The 16,379-nt window shown below is 37.8% G+C and overlaps 1 protein-coding gene across 1 annotated transcript in view; it reads left to right on the forward strand.

Annotated features, from left to right (window-relative positions):
• Positions 1-16,379, forward strand: part of ADGRB3 (adhesion G protein-coupled receptor B3) — a 797,924-nt gene that overhangs the window by 405,528 nt on the left and 376,017 nt on the right. The window lies entirely within an intron of this gene.

The following is a 16,379-nucleotide window of genomic DNA, read 5'->3' on the forward strand; positions in this document are numbered from 1 at the left end:
ACATACCTACACACTCACATTCGCATGCATCTGAGTGTATTTGTATACATTTATTTAAGCCTACTTGTATTTATCTGTACACGTATATAGCAAATGTTTATTGCTATCCAATCTCATGTTGAAAATATATAGTATATACTATGTGATTATATAAAAAATAAGCCTTCGTGGTCTCGCAAACACTGTTCATGAAGATGCCGAGTCACTTTCTTGTTAGGGGTCCCAAAGAACTGCTGAATCTCCATAAGGGTGGGACACTTCAGAGACCTTTAGGGGTCATTGTCACAATGCTGTTGCTGCCGAAGTTTTCATGAGTAACTTCCAGGACACAGTGCGTCTCTCGGGTCTCTGTAGTGGATTCTGTAATGGTAGCACACGTAAAGTGAAAACATCTTTCTTCCTTTAGCTGTCTATAACATTGTCTCTTATAGGGAGGAATTACACACGGCCTCTTACAGTGCTACAATTATTGTGCATTCAGCCAACAGCAATTATGTTAACCAAACGGCACATTTCTTTTTGTAGTTAAAAATACTGCAAGAACAAAGAACTATTCTTCCTAAATAGTATATGCATTGAGTTGATACATGTTTACAGTTTTATTTCTTTACAGCTTCCTCTTGTGATGTTACTATGACTCAGATTTTCTTTCATTGTCATGTTTTAGCAATCTTCACATAAAGACTACTAACTGTAGATAAAGATGTGTTTAAATCAATATCTTACCTCACATTCTTATTCAAAGGATGTTTAAGTTTTAGTTTCTAGATCAGGAAGAGACCTAACTTTGAGGAAGGATTAACTAGGGGAGTTCACACAGTATAGAACATAACATTTTTATGATTACAGCTTTGGTGGTTCATCTTATACTTGATTTCTTCGGAAGGTCCTTTACTACTATAGTGACTCATTTGACTCTGAGATATATTCTGCCAGGGTGACCTCAACTTGTAACTGGTAATAGCTAACTACTGGTAATATTCTTCAGTTGAAGAGAACCTGTGTAATGGAGACCTCAAAGGTCTGCAGACGGTTCCATGCCCACATGCCATCTTCATGCAGCTTGAGGCCTTACGAGTTAGAGTTATGCCTTAATCCACTTTCCAGAGGTGGTGGAGGGCCCAGACTTTTGCCGAGAGTAGATGTCCAGCAGCTTGTGCTGGTTCACGAATGAAGGGAGCTGTCCTTGCTATGGGCAAGGAGAAGAAAAAGTGACCGAAAATAGTATCTTTATTGAAGGATGAATTCAGAAATCAGAGAAAATCCAAATTAAATGTCCATTCCAAAAGTGTCTGGGCAAAGAGAGGAAAGGTAAAATCTGTGGAAAAGGGGGGTAGCATGTTGGGTTATGAGTTTGGGGAACGTGGAAGGAAAACCCTAGAGAGATTCTGGGGACGCTGGTCATTCAAGATGGAACCACTCTTCTAAGGGCCTATGTTTTTTGGGGGGAGGAAGGAACCAGGAAGGCTGCTATGCCAGTTTGGACAATAGTAATTTACAAGAAAAACAGAGGGGGAAAAAGCAAAGAGCTATTGTTTTCTTGATTTTTGTTAACCTTAGCACCTAATTCTAAAACGCATGGCTAATTAAAAGTATTATCAGATCGAAACATGGCACGTCTTCAGAATGTGTTTGGAAAAAACTTTAAAAGCCGAAACCAATCTTAGAGTCTAGTAACTTAAATGTGAACTTAAAGTAGGCTGTTTGAATAACAGCATACCAAATGCCCTATGGTACTAGTATTGCTTACGACAAAAATTCCATAAATATCAATAAATTGCAAATCTTTATTCCTCTTTACCTTTCTTTTGACTTACCAAACTTGTATTTTTGAAAAATTTGTGTTAAAATTATGCTTCGCCTAGGTTTGCCTACTTCCTTTATCATCACTAAACTTTAAGAAGTATATTAAGCATAGTGACAAAGCAATTTAATGCTGCAAATAAAACCAATATTGTCCTATATTGTCTTCAGTCTTGTGTAAGGGCAGTGTGATTGTTTGGCCTGCTGATTGCTTCACTGATTATCCATATAAGAAAAGGTTATATTCTGTGAATAAGTATCCCAAACATTATTACACCACCCAAAAGAGATTTTATTTATTTTGGTTTCTCCAAATACTAGTCGAGGGACTGGCTTACTGTTGTTTGATGACCAGAAGAAGGTTATTCTCAATAATATTTAAGAATTTTCCAAAGTATATTCATATATTAGTCAGAGTTCTCCAGAGAAGCAGAACCAATAGGATATCTGTAGGTACATAGAAATAGGTTTATTTCGGGAGTTTGGTTCATGCAATTTCAGCAGCTGAGAAGTTCCAAGATCCGTTCTGTGCAAGCTGGAGGCCCAGAAAGCTGATGGTGTCATTCTAGTCCAAACCCGAAGGCTTGAGAGCCAGGAAAGCCAATGGTGTTAAGCCCCACTTTGAATTCAAAGACCTAAGAATCAGGAGTGCTGATGTCCAGGGGCAGGAGAAGATGGATGTCCAGGATAAGCTGAGGGTATATTCACCCTTCCTCTGACGTCTTGTTCTATTCAGGCCCTCAATGGATGGGACAATGCCCACCTGCATTGGTGAGGGAGAGCTTTACTCAATCTACTGATTCAAATGCTAGTCTCTTCCAGAAATACCCTCACAGACACACCTAGAAATGTGGCTTAACCAGCCATCTGGGCATTCCCCTCCCAGTCAAGTTGACGCATAAAATTAACCATCACAATCCACTCATATCAAATTGGGTAATATAAATAATAATCACTTATTATTCACATTCTTCATGGTATCCAATTTGATACTAGTATATGTAAAGCATGACTATAGTGTTGTGTCAGATATGTCCAATGTTTTTGGACAAGGACACACAGAGAGAATAATTTGCGGTGACAACTTGTAAACTGTGTGAGTTGGCATTTGTTTTATGTCCTAAGTCCAAATATTAATTATCCAACATCAAACTTACACACACACACACACATGCTTGCAGGCTCGCAGACACACATACACAGCATGTTAGTGATAAATAGAGACTAGGTAACTAAGAAAGTTTGTTTATTGCTTATGCCCATTTTTTTTTTTCAGTGGGTTGGAATAAGACTTCTTAACGAAGGGGGTGGGTGGTGATGTGATGAATTGGGAGATTGGGATTGACATGTATACACTAATATGTATAAAATAGATAACTAATAAGAACCTGCTCTATAAAAACTAAATAAAATTAAATTTATAAAGACTCCTTAAAGAACTTCCAAAGATCATGTCTTATAGAGACTACGAATTTTTTTTTATAAAGCCTATATGCACAGCACCTCACTTTTCTGGAATATAGATAAGCTCTTGAAGAAAGAGACAGAGTTGAATAACCACAAATAAAAGAAAGACCATACAATTTAATAAGAGAGTCTCAGAACCTTGCAGATAGCTTATTTTATTTCAACTTTAAATAGTTTGGGGTTTTCTGTTTTCTGGTTCCTTGTTTTGACAGAAAGGGTTGGGAGCAGAGATGGTACTGTTAGAATCACATACATAGCAGATAGAATACCTGAAACAATAAAGAAAAAGAAGTTCTGAAAGAATCTGGCAGAGTGGAGCCCATATGGTGGGAACAGCACTCTTCATCAAGATAAAAGTTTCTATAATCTGATTAAGATGGAAAATGAGTGACATGTCTTGGAAAGATTTTCTTCCAAAATAATTCAAATGAAAAGTTTTGAAGCTTCTTTTATCTGAAAAGTGTCCCTACCTGTATCAGCTTTTGATAACTGAAATGCTCTTATATGCTAACTATGAGCATGTTGGTATAAAGGTGAGCATGTTCATTGTGGGAGGGAACAGGTCCATAGCTTTGATCAATTTCTCAAACGACTTATGACCTCAAAAATTTATTAACACAAGCCTTGGAAAAAAGTATTCTATGAACAAAGATGTTAAACAATCCAATGCATTTATAAAGTAATTGAATATTTTTTATATCACATATGAATATGACATTCAAAATAGACACACGATAAATTATAATGAATAAAATTTAGTGAGCACTTAGTAAACACTACTAAATAGCTTATATAATGACTCAGTAAATGAATGAATATGAAAAATTGATGTGCTACAGAGAGATTTAAATTTTCAATATGCCTCAGTTTATCCTAGAGTTGTATTCTACATGTTCTAAATATGCTCAAGTGGTCTTCTTCAGTGAAAAATGTGAATTTTTCAATATATTTTTAAAATATTTGTTATCGATTAGGTCGGGGGACTATATCTTAATATTATTTAGTGTGCGTTCAAGTTATTTTTCTTCAACAAGAATATTTCTTGAAGAGTGTTTAAACTGAATTTCTACGCTTTCTCTCCAAACATTTCCTCTTCGGTTCTTTTCAGTCCCATTCTTCTCTCATCACTTTCCTGAAATTCCCCTCAGAAAAGCCTTCTGGAAACTCCCAATTGCCAAATTAAACCCCCACTGTCTCTTGAAACTGTCCATTCTCTTAACATTTGTGTATGTATTATATTATAAAATAGAATTAAGGGATAAAAATTACTCATGACTCAGAGGTATTTAGAATTTTTGGAGGCAGTAACGTAAAACAAAGCAGAGTATGCACTGAAGGGGAGACAAGCACATTGTTTGAGGCCCAGCTGTTTGCAGTTCCCAAGACAGAACAGGATGTATGCGACCTCACCTGATCAGAGTTACAGGACAAGTGCATGGATGACAGCTGCTCTCGAGCGTTTGTCTAAAGTTGTGGCAGCGTGTTTTATAGTTTTTTATTATGATTTTAGTCGTCTATTTTCCATAATCACTTCAAGTAGCATATTGTGTTTGCCTTATTTGTTGGTAAGAATAGCCTATTCTTTAGAAATTAAGTGTTTTAGTTTTGGACTTAAAACCTGAATTGTGTTCACCAAACTGAATTCAAGGAGGATCTGTCATGTGATGTATGTTGCAGCCCACTGACTGTGTTCAATTAAAAACAAAAAGAATTTGTCTCTTACTATAAGCAAAGCCTTTCCTTAGTGATTCAGGTCATTAAATGAATAAGCTTCTTGTCTACAAAGAGTTTGCAGTCCAGTTGTGGGCATAAAAGAATTACATAGATGAATAACATACCAAGTGCACTCTGGTGTGTGTCATGGAAACCAAATGTTACAGAGATTCATTCCGAGAGATGTTGTTCCATGTAAGGAACTAGAAAATGTTCTTCAAGAAGGAATCATTTAGTGTAGATGTTGAAGGATGGCTGGATTGTTGACAGTCCAACCTGAGGCACAGTGAGTGACAAGGAAATGGTGACATGCTAGAACATTCTTTTAGCAAAAACAGTATAGAGTTGTCCAAGCTGAGATAGTGCTTAGGGGATACGTGGTCTATTTTGATAAAAATACCTATGTATGGAGATAAAGGAAATGAAATAAACTTGGAGAGGCATGCTGAGACATGGTGTCACATGCTTCCCGATTCCGAAGACAGTAGGGAACTCCTGAGGCTTCATCGATGGGTGAGAGCTGTGCCTTGGAAAGACACAGGTCACAGCAGAAATAAAATTTGTTGAGATTGAAACATATTTTAAACACAGAGACCAGAAGGCTTTTTATAATAATCCTTGCAGGAGATAATGAAGACTTGAGTTAGCGGTAGTAAGAATAGAAACCAAAATGTACTTATATCAGTTTGAGACTCTGAGGGTTGAAATGATGGCATTCCGTAACTGAATGCGGTGTCAGAGAGAAGGGAGGAATTGGGATTATATTGATTCAAAGAACATTTGAGAGTGTCTTTCACATATTAATGTTTAAATGCAAATGTACCCCTCAAGTGGAAAAATAAAATGTGGTCTTGGGTTTTGGTAGAGAAGTCAAATTTATGATATACCCTTGGTAGTCAACTGCATAAAAGTGATGGTTGAAACCAGAAAAGCATTTTCAATGATCAGGACAGTAATAAGAGGGGTAAGATGGAAGATGATGCCTATATTTAAAAAGAAAAAAATCCTGACTATGTGTGGTGATGGATGTTAACTAGACTTCTTGTAGTCATCGTTTCACTATATATAAAAATATTGAATCATTATGTTGTGCATCTGAAACTAATGTTATATGTCAATTATATCTCAATAAAAATATCTCTGTATATGACTATGGAGAGATCTCTAGGATATATTATTACCTGAAAAAGTATGTATAGTCATAAACCAAGTTAAGAAATATATTTTGTTTGCAGATAAAATTTACACATTATACTAGGAAGAGGTCATGTAAGTTATAGAATAGAAATCAATGTTGAGGGAAAAAAACAACAACAAAGAATCGTTACAGATATCAGAATAAGAATAGTCAGAGGTAGTAGGTATAAGGGGTTCCGGAACAGGGCAGTAGGAAATCAGTGGCATGTAATTAATAGGAGAGAGAGAACATATCAGAACAATACTGTAGTTAATATCAATTGCTGATAAAGTTCAGAGTAGTGGAGTTAAGAAAAATCTTATGTGATTGCTGGTGGTAAAACATAAGAGTTCTCCAGGAAAAGTGCAGACACAATGAACAAGATCTAAATTTCCAAGCTCTTTAGGTGGTTTCAATGGATTTACCCGTAACCTTTTAACACAATTATCTCTAAGGATTTAGTTTGCACAGATCAACGTTGCTACATCCACTTAACACTATCTCACAACAGTTCCTTAGGAACTCTTCAAAGTTGACAGTATCAGATAAAAAAGGAATATTGTTAGGCTAAGAAAGTCTCAAGATACAGAATATTAAAGTTACTGGCTGTAAGGAATTTCAGAAGTCACCCCTATGTACACCCTTAGAGATAGAATATTCTGGAAAGTATAGTTCCAGTTTTTCTCTAGTAATCCAATAAGGCCAGTGCCTTGAAAACATTAATGTTAAGACATTTTTCTCTTCCAAGCTAAATATCACTGTCTCTTCTTGGTTTAGAAATATGAAATGCTGGGCTTTTCAGAATGAACATTCATACTTGGTGTTTTCTGAAATTGAGTCCAAATTCAATCTTAAGAATGACATGATGCAATTTTGACATCTCCTTTCTCTCCACAATGCTGGCTCATCAACATCAAACCTGTGTTACTTCTTACACTCACTGGTAAATTTAATCATTCCTTTAGAGAATATCTTGTTCTTCAATTGAGAAACCCGTCTTCAATCTGATGATGTAATTACAAAAATAAAGTGGCTTCTCTTTCTAGGCCTATTTTCCTTTCCGTCACTGCTTCATTTTGTGGGTCATACACCTCCATCACTTGTTTAACTTCCTTTCTTTGGAAAAAAGATGGCTGTAGTGAGTTGACACCGAGCCTGAAAAATACACAATTTAACATCTTTTTGCTGTTGTTGTTTATCTGTAGCACCTGATGTTGGTTCAGTCAGCTAGACTTGAGTCTGGAAGTGTCAGATTCTACATCCTCTGCCTGGCTTACTACACTTTTTCTTGCTAGACTTGTGAAGCAAATGGTATTTCTGTAGGTCAGAAAGAACAAACTAAAAATACCTGTTTGTTTTTTTTTTTAATGATACTAACATACTGGTTCCATTGAGAAAATAAATAGTTCAAGCAGCATTTTAAAACTATGGCTTGGAATAATATGCAGCATTGAGTTCTTTGATGATTTCTCATTTAATAGGAATTATCTCATTGCATTTTCTATGATACAGTTATTCCAAATGGTTGGGGTGAAGCGCTCTGAGGAGGCTGTTGAGAAAGGGCCATACCAGACTCTTTTAGTGGTAGGAAAGACATACTCCTTACGGGGATATGATGAGAACCCCATTTAGATGCTCCCTAATGTCGGTGTAACAGTTTGGGAATAACGCATGGATTTAACTGGCTTTAAGAGGGTGCCAGGTTCTGTTTTAGGTTCTGGGCATTTCTCAATGAACAAATCAAATGAAGCTCTTGCTCTCATGGAACTTGTGTTTTGCGGCAGGGACAGAGGTCAGTCAAGCACCCTCTGATATGCCCAATGGTTCTAAGTGATGCGAAGACAAGTCATCAAGAAGGGTGACACAGAGGGGAGAGAGGAAGCGGGGGATGGTCGGGAATAAGTGCTAGTTGAGTATATACCTGGGTGCCTTGAGAGCATGGGGCACGGTGACATGTGGGGACAGACCATCTCCAGCAGAAGGAACCAGCACAAAGTCCAGGATGTGTCCACGTGCTTGGCATTGTAGAGGCCTGGAGGAGGCCGCTGATGGTGGAGTGGCTGACAGAGGGGCTGTGAGAGGTGGAAGGGGAGTGAGGACCAGACTTTGGAGGGCGTTTGACTGTAGGTCTCTGAACGAGATGCAAAACCACTCAAGGATTTGAGCAGAAAAGCAACCGGATCTGGTATATGTCCTGAAAGGACCATTCTGACTACGGACTGTCAGGGGTATGAGTGCATACAGGGTGACTGGAGGGAAATCATGGCAATAGGCCAGGCGAGAGAGCTCTGTGGTTTGGACCAGTTGCCAGGGGAAATAGTGGGAAGAGGCCAGATGCTGGAGGTATTTTAATGGTACGTCTGACCGAGTTTACTGATGGCTAGAAATAGGGTGTGCAAGAAAGAGATTGACAAGGAAATGTTTCCACTACATCTCCAAGAACCCAACTACAAAAACAAGACAGGTTAATTTCCAAACCTCTATACTATAAGCAAATGTCATAAACCTCCTTTGGTGGCCATTTAAATGTCTCTAAAATTTAGGATCCTAAGCAATCTCTTTGGTTTATTTTTTCCTTAAAGTATTTTCATCGAGATATAATTGACATATAACATTGTATCCGTTTTAGGTAATCAACATACTGATTCGATATATGTATATATTGCGAAGTGACTAACATAATCACTTTAGTTAACATTCATCAGCACACATAGGTACAATTTTTTTTCTTGGGAGAGAATTTTTAAGATCTTCTCTCTTAGCAACTTTCAAATATATAATAGACGATTGTTGATTATAGTCACCATGCTGTTTCTTTTTTATGTAGTCTTGTTCCTGAGTCCAACACAAATACTTGCTCTTGCAGTTTAAGCAATTCTATCCTCTGAAGCCATGAGCATTCTGTCATCATTACACCCTCTGAATCCTTGGTCAAAAGCTAGAATGAAATTGTTCATTAAAATGACTTTTTTAGGGCTTCCTTGGTGGCGCAGTGGTTGAGAATCTGCCTGCTAATGCAGGGGACATGAGTTTGAGCCCTGGCCTATGAGGATCCCACATGTCACGGAGCAACTAGGCCCGTGAGCCACAACTACTGAGCCTGCGCGTCTGGAGCCTGTGCTCCGCAACAAGAGAGGCCGCGATAGTGAGAGGCCCACGCATCACAATGAAGAGTGGCCCCCGCTTGTCACACCTAGAGAGAAAGCCCTTGCACAGAAACGAAAAAAAACCCAACACAGCAAAAATAAATTAATTAATTAATAAACTCCTACCCCCAACATCTTCTTTAAAAAAACAAAAACAAAAACACACAAAAAAATCAAAAAACAAATGACTTTTTTAAAGCTGACAGATTGAGCTGCCAGTTAACACATGAAATAAATTCTACCTTTCCTACCATTTTTGTATTTTTTCTTCTATTTATAAAGTCCTGGGACCTCAAGAATGGAAGAACACTTATGGATCAACTAAGTCCAGCCATAAACTTGTCAGCTTCATCTTACTTAAACTATATTGTATTTTTTTAAGTTTTTTTGGAAAATAAATAACAAATAAAAGTTTATTATCCGAGTTGCAAAGATCTTTGCAAAGGTCTTTGCAAACCTTTATCTCTCCAATTTAAAAAATGTTATTTCTACTAGTAATACTTACATAATTACAACCCTGGACCTCAACATAGAAAACTCTCATCATGGGATAGCACTTCAAATTAACAGTAGGTCTGTGTTCTTTTAGAAGGTAACTGGGGTGAAAATAGTTACATAATAGTTACATATAATAATGGTTACATAGTTACATAATTGTTACATAGTTACATAGTTCCAGGTTTATCTATCTAATCTGCTTTATACAGCCATGCTCAAGGACACAATTATTCATGGAGTCATTATTAAATAGTCCTTCTTGTCCCTGAAAAAAATTGAACTAGAAAACATTGCTAATAGCTGTTCATTCTCATTTGAGTAACTTAGATGCCCTAAACTTTCCCTCTAGTGTCCCTGTACTCTGCCAACGGCTAACTCTAATCCTAACTACTGCTCTGCTGTGAATCTCTCACATGGTCTCTGGATCTTGAATAGTTTACCCTGGTTTAATTTACTGTTAAGAAAGAATAGAGTCTTTTCCATTACGGGTTATTACAGGATGTTGAATATAGTTCCCTGTGCTCTACAGTAGGACCTTGTTATTTATCCATTCTCTATATACTAGTTTACATCTGCTAATCCCAAACTCCCAATCCATCCCTCCCCTGCCCAAAAAGAATATGAAAAGGAATATATATTAAAAAAGAAACAATAGAGAGCCTACATGTTGCTACTTTGGCATGCCTCCTTTCTTATAGTACCTTATGTGTGCATCATCTGAGTATCCATTTAATGAAAATTCCTTAGTATCAGACAGTGACTGTTATTCTAAGAAACCCTTTTCAGAAGTGCCATTTGAGTACAATGCATAGGAAAATGTTTTTATTTGTTTGTTTCTACTTTTATTCCTCAGGCTTTCCAAGAAAAGCTTTGGTAAAGCATCCCTTGTATTATGCAGTGTTTCCCGAATTAATGCTTTCACAAATACTCATGATACAACCTTGCTGCCAGAGCGTTAAGGGCACCCACGCAATGTGTTCTCAATCGATGCTTTCCATTCAGAGTGGATGCATTTTTTTTTTTTTTTTTTTTTTGTGGTACGCGGGCCTCTCACTGTTGTGGCCTCTCCCGTTGCGGAGCACAGGCTCTGGACGCGCAGGCTCAGTGGCCATGGCTCACGGGCCCAGCCACTCTGCAGCATGTGGGATCTTCCCAGACCGGGGCACGAACCTGTGTCCCCTGCATCCGCAGGCGGACTCTCAACCACTGCGCCACCAGGGAAGCCCCAGAGTGGATGCATTTTTATCCCTTTGCATCTTAGTAATTGAAAGTTAAAGATTTGTTTCATTTTCTTTTTCAGCCAACCACACGCTAACCTACTTCTGTCACATAAAGAACTTCACTGTAGCTTTTGATATGACTCTAGGGAAATCTTACTCATGTACTCTGTATTTCTACATCAAAGTAAAATGAGGCTTAACCTTTCGATGCCTGAATGATGCTTTTTTCTGAATCTTTTATAACATATCTTGGCCAGTGAAAATTTTGTGAACATATTTGTCATTCATTCGTTCTCCATCCCTTCAGTAACTATCTGGGGGAGAATGCCTAGGTAAAGACCAAATCTTTGGCCTAGGCCCATCATTTCTGTTGGATTTTATATTTACAGGGAAAATGCTCATGGTCTGAAGAAACCTAATGAGGTCACACAAACCTCAGTAGGAAATGTACAACATACACTGTCACAGTGGTGCTCAGCAGTGTAGAAGCAGGAACAGGAAAAGCAGAGGACACGCTGGCTTCTAGCATAGCTGTGCGTATCTAAGGAAGAAGAGTTTAAAGCCTAAAGGATGAAATGTGTGTTACAGAGATGGTGAAGAGGTATGCCTTAGGGCTACATCTTGGTGTATGGGACAAGAATTGTGGAAGCTGTCCTGAGATAGAAAACCACGATTTCAAAAATTAAGATTTCTGGTGAGAATGCAGACAGAATTCTTGGGTTTCACATGCGTTGACACCTAGACCTAACCACAAAGGTTTTGGATTTGAGTTTTAACTATTCTCTGTAGAGAACATGAGTTTCTGCAGAGAAGTTACTGTGACTTGTGCCCTCAGGAAGCTGTGAAGAGCTTTGCCTAAAGGAATCCATGCTTTGCCTCCGTCCATCAGCTGGGTATCAGGAGGAGGGTTCCAATCAGGGAAAGGCTTTCAGGGGTGGGATTAGCACAGGGCCATGTTGGAAAGTGTATGGCTTCCTAGTTCGCTGCAGATGTTGCCTCTAAAAGATGCTGGAAGGATAGGTCTTCCCAGTCTGACTTCATTCTTCTCTTTGAATCAGTTCCTTCGGAATCTAATAGACTCACACTTATAGGCTAGAATAGAAACATAAAACCTAAAGCCAACTAAACACAACATTTGAATGTTATAAAATAACATGTCTGGTCTCTATTGGTTTATGTCATAAGGATTTGGAATCACTAAAATTGTCACACAGGAGGCCATCTTTCTGATTTTGCTGTTCGACTGTATTAGAAGGATGTTGCCATAAGTTTGTGTGAATATGAAATACGGTCCCATTTTAACTGTCTCTATGACAATAATTGTTTATCTCTATGGCAATAGCAGTTTGCCTCTACAACAATAACCAGTGAAGAGAAAAGAAGTACTAATTCCCTTTCAACATTTTTTTCTTTTTATGGTTTCACCTTTTCAAATGTCTTATTTTATTTAGTTAGATCAAGAATTCTGTGCTAAATTGTTCTTCTTCTCCATTGTTTCCTTCACTGAATTCCAAAAAAAAAAAAAAAAAGAGGTTCTCATCTGAATTGGACAGAAAACTCTGACCCCCAGATTAAAGTTAAAGACTGATGCTTTTTAACACAGTGGAAGCAGGGATGCTGTTCTGTATCCAAGAAAACACACTGGCTTTCGAGCCCGACTGGCTGCAAACCTTGGCTATATCACAACTAACTGGCCTTCTGCAGGTTATTTCGTCTCTAAATCCCTCAGTGTGCTCCTTTCTAAAGTAGAGGTAGTGATATCTTTCCTGAAGAGTTATTATAAAGATTAAAGATATACACATCATCTGGCATGTAATAGGCCCTCAGTAATTGGTAGTGGACCAATGTAGGGCCAAATATGAGCTCTGCTACTGATAGGGTATGTGACTTTGGTCAGGTCACTCCATCCTCATATGTACAGTCTGCTCCTCCAGAGAGCTTGCAAAGTTGCTACCTAAACTTAAGACCCTAAGCGTTTGGTTGTTGTTGTTATTTTTAATCTCAATAGTACACTTATTGTTTATTTAACAAAGCAGCCAGGATCCCAGACTTCTAGGTAGTTACTGTAACTAAATGGGAAACCACTGGTGCCATGCCTGTCTGTTTGGAAATAGTTTGTTATGCAGTTGTCTTCTGTAGTGTAATGACACAAATGGCCCAAAAACATTTCATTGGTACTTGCACTTTGCTATCTTAAGAAGCTCCTCTCTTCCATGTATTTATTTGTCATTAGTCAAATCCTAGCTCTCCTGAATGATTTATACAGAAGAAGTTTTTCGGCTTTAATTTTATAATTTCTGCCCCTTAACACGTAATCCATCACCTGCAAAATTGTATCAACTGTCTCTATAGGTGCATTAAATAATTCTCTAGTGCTAAATCTTCCTGAATTCATAAATGAATTAGTTCTCTTTTGTCCTTAAATAATGTCTTTTGCACAGTCCAGAATATTTTTCTATTGCTCATGGTCTGAAGAAACCTAATGAGGTCTGTTTGTTGCCCACATAAATTTTTCATGTGAAGAACTTTAACTTTAGAAATGTAACTAATGACTTATGTGGTTAGTTAATGTGTTTTCTTTAATTTTATCTTCTGTTTTGGTTGGTGGCATATGAATAGGAGAAAGCAGGTGTGAATGAGTGTGCCCTTGTGTATATGTCCTAAAATATTTATCAACCGAAATGCAGTTCTTTTAGATACCATTAAAATTCATACTATGGGCTTAGGAGACAAGTCGTGTTTTTTCCTTTAAAGTTACATCAAAGAATGAAGATACTTTTTTTGTTGTTGTTTTGTGTTTTTTTTTGCGGTACGCGGGCCTCTCACTGTTGTGGCCTCTCCCGTTGCGGAGCACAGGCTCTGGACGCGCAGGCTCAGCGGCCATGGCTCACGGGCCCAGCCGCTCCGCGGCATGTGGGATCTTCCCGGACCGGGGCACGAACCCGCGTCCCCTGCATCTGCAGGCGGACTCTCAACCACTGCGCCACCAGGGAAGCCCTGAAGATACTTTTTAATAAAAGTTAAACTGAATTGAAAACCCAATAATAACAGGCTGTAAAGGTCACATAACCTTATATACTGGACAGTAATTTTATTCAAGTTGCAGCTGATAACTACAGAATAAGATGTTATAGTCGTAGGGAATGAACAATTCATACAGGAATGATTTACATTGGATAAAAGTTCATATATCCAAATATATATTCTGATATCAAATAAAGCTTGATACGCTGAAATTATTAAAAGGGTCTAAAGTGCAATAGGAATACAGGGGGATATAATTGGGACGAAGATACTGAAACGTTTCCTTTGCCACTACAGAACGTTTTAATGGTCAACTTCAATATCCATTTGGGCTACTTTATTACTTTTTGAAGTATGAACCTTCCTCCTTTTAAAGAATCTTGTCTTCATTATTTGAGAGCCTTGATTACCCTCTTCTTTTTTCTAGGCAGTCTCCTTTTGCTTTCCCCAAACTCATTGCCTGATTAATTCTCTTTTAACTTTCCCTAACTCCTTCAATTTTTTCTTTGCCTTCTCTAAAATGTAATAATGTTTTTACTAAAGAGAATAACCTCTATCATCTTTAAAATGTATTCCAAGAATCCATAATATTTCAAAAAGTATCCTAGTAGATTAGAAATATGTAATGTTTACTTCTAAAATATCAATTTCTTAACAGCAAAGTAAGTATATTATTGAGCAGTACAATTTAGACTACATATGCAAAGCAAAATTGTAATTGGTTTGTGTGCCCTTTTTAATGACATATAACTTATTGTAGTGAAATAGAACAGTCAGTCTTAGAGTGTGTGCTTTTATGTGTTTGTGCATATGCATGTGTGTAGTGAGGAAGAGTAAGTGTTATTTGGGGATTATTTTGGGTTGTTTGGTTTTATGATCCAAAGACCAAAACTGTTTTCTGAGCTTGAGGGGAAAGAAACGATGTTCACAAATATAGAGCTCCTGTATTCATTTTCCTCCCAACATTAATTCTTTTTGTTGTTGTTGGTTAGCTATCTTATATAGAGTAGTGTGTGTGTGTTCATCCCAAGCTCATGATTTATCCCTCCCCCCCCTCCATGTTTCCACTTTGGTAACCATAAGTTTCTGTTTTGTTAATAAGTTCATTTGTATCGTTGTTTAGGTTCCATGTATGAGTGACATCCTATGATATTTGTCTGTCCGACTTACTTCACCTAATATGAGCATCTCTAGGTCAATCCATATTGCTGCAAATGGCACTGTTTCATTCTTTTTTATGGCTGAGTAGTATTGCATTGTACATATGTACCACATCTTCTTTATCCATTCCTCTGTCGATGGATATTTAGATTGCTTCCATGTCTTGGTGGACTCTTGGGGGGCCATCAAGGAGGAGATAAGGAGCCAAGTTTGAGTTATGTTTTGGAAGAGAAACAGTGACCACGGTGATGAATGCGCTTCTGGCAGGTGAATGTGGAGGATAACTTACTGTTTAGTGTCCTGAGAAAAGAGTAGGTGGAGGTACCCTGTTAGAGATGGAAAAGGCTGCTAAGGGAAAGAATATTTTGATGAAGAGTGGGTGGAAATCAAGAGTTAAGCTCCAGAGATGCTACACTGGAGATGCCTGGAGACATACCATTGAAGAGTTGAAGTAGGCAGGTTTGGAGTTCAGAAGAAGAGTTCTTATACTCATTCAGCCCATACTGAAGATATTTGTGTGAAACAGGTGTCTCACCAGGTTGTAATTTCTTTCTATGTAAGGACTTTTTTCTTTTTAAATTTTGGATCTTCAACAGTGTTTTATACGAGGCGGAGAATGGTTGAGGGGAAGGATAAAAGGAAATTGGCATATATCATGTCCTACTGTGTATAAGAAATGAGCTGTCTTTGGCTTAATCCTCATGAAAGGCTATTGACTTTTTACAGATGGTCAAAGTAAAACACAAATAAATGACTTGCCAAAGATCACAAAGTAATTGGAAAACCAAGTGTCTTTGTCTTCAGGGCCCAAAGATATCACATTAAACCCCAGTGCTTGCTAGTGAGCCTTTAGAAAACCTCATTCATTACAAAAAGTTACAAGGAGCTGTGTCAAACCTACTAGATGTTAGGACCCTAGTACATATCAGTAAATAGGTAAAATTCCTTTCCTTTCGGAGCTTGTAGTCCAGTGTGTGAGGCTGATAATAACTCAACATAAAGCTGGATAATATTTACCTATGAATATAGAGCCATAAAGAAAACAAACAGGTGATATAATAGAGAGGAATGAGGGAGCTGAACTTCTTTAGATTGGGTGGTTCAGAGAGACCAAGCTAAGGAAAACACAGTTTAGCAGACACTTGAGGATAAGAGTAGAAAAGAATATTC

This window comes from Tursiops truncatus, chromosome 12 (genome assembly GCF_011762595.2).
Source record: "Tursiops truncatus isolate mTurTru1 chromosome 12, mTurTru1.mat.Y, whole genome shotgun sequence".
In the NCBI taxonomy this organism is placed as follows: domain Eukaryota; kingdom Metazoa; phylum Chordata; class Mammalia; order Artiodactyla; family Delphinidae; genus Tursiops; species Tursiops truncatus.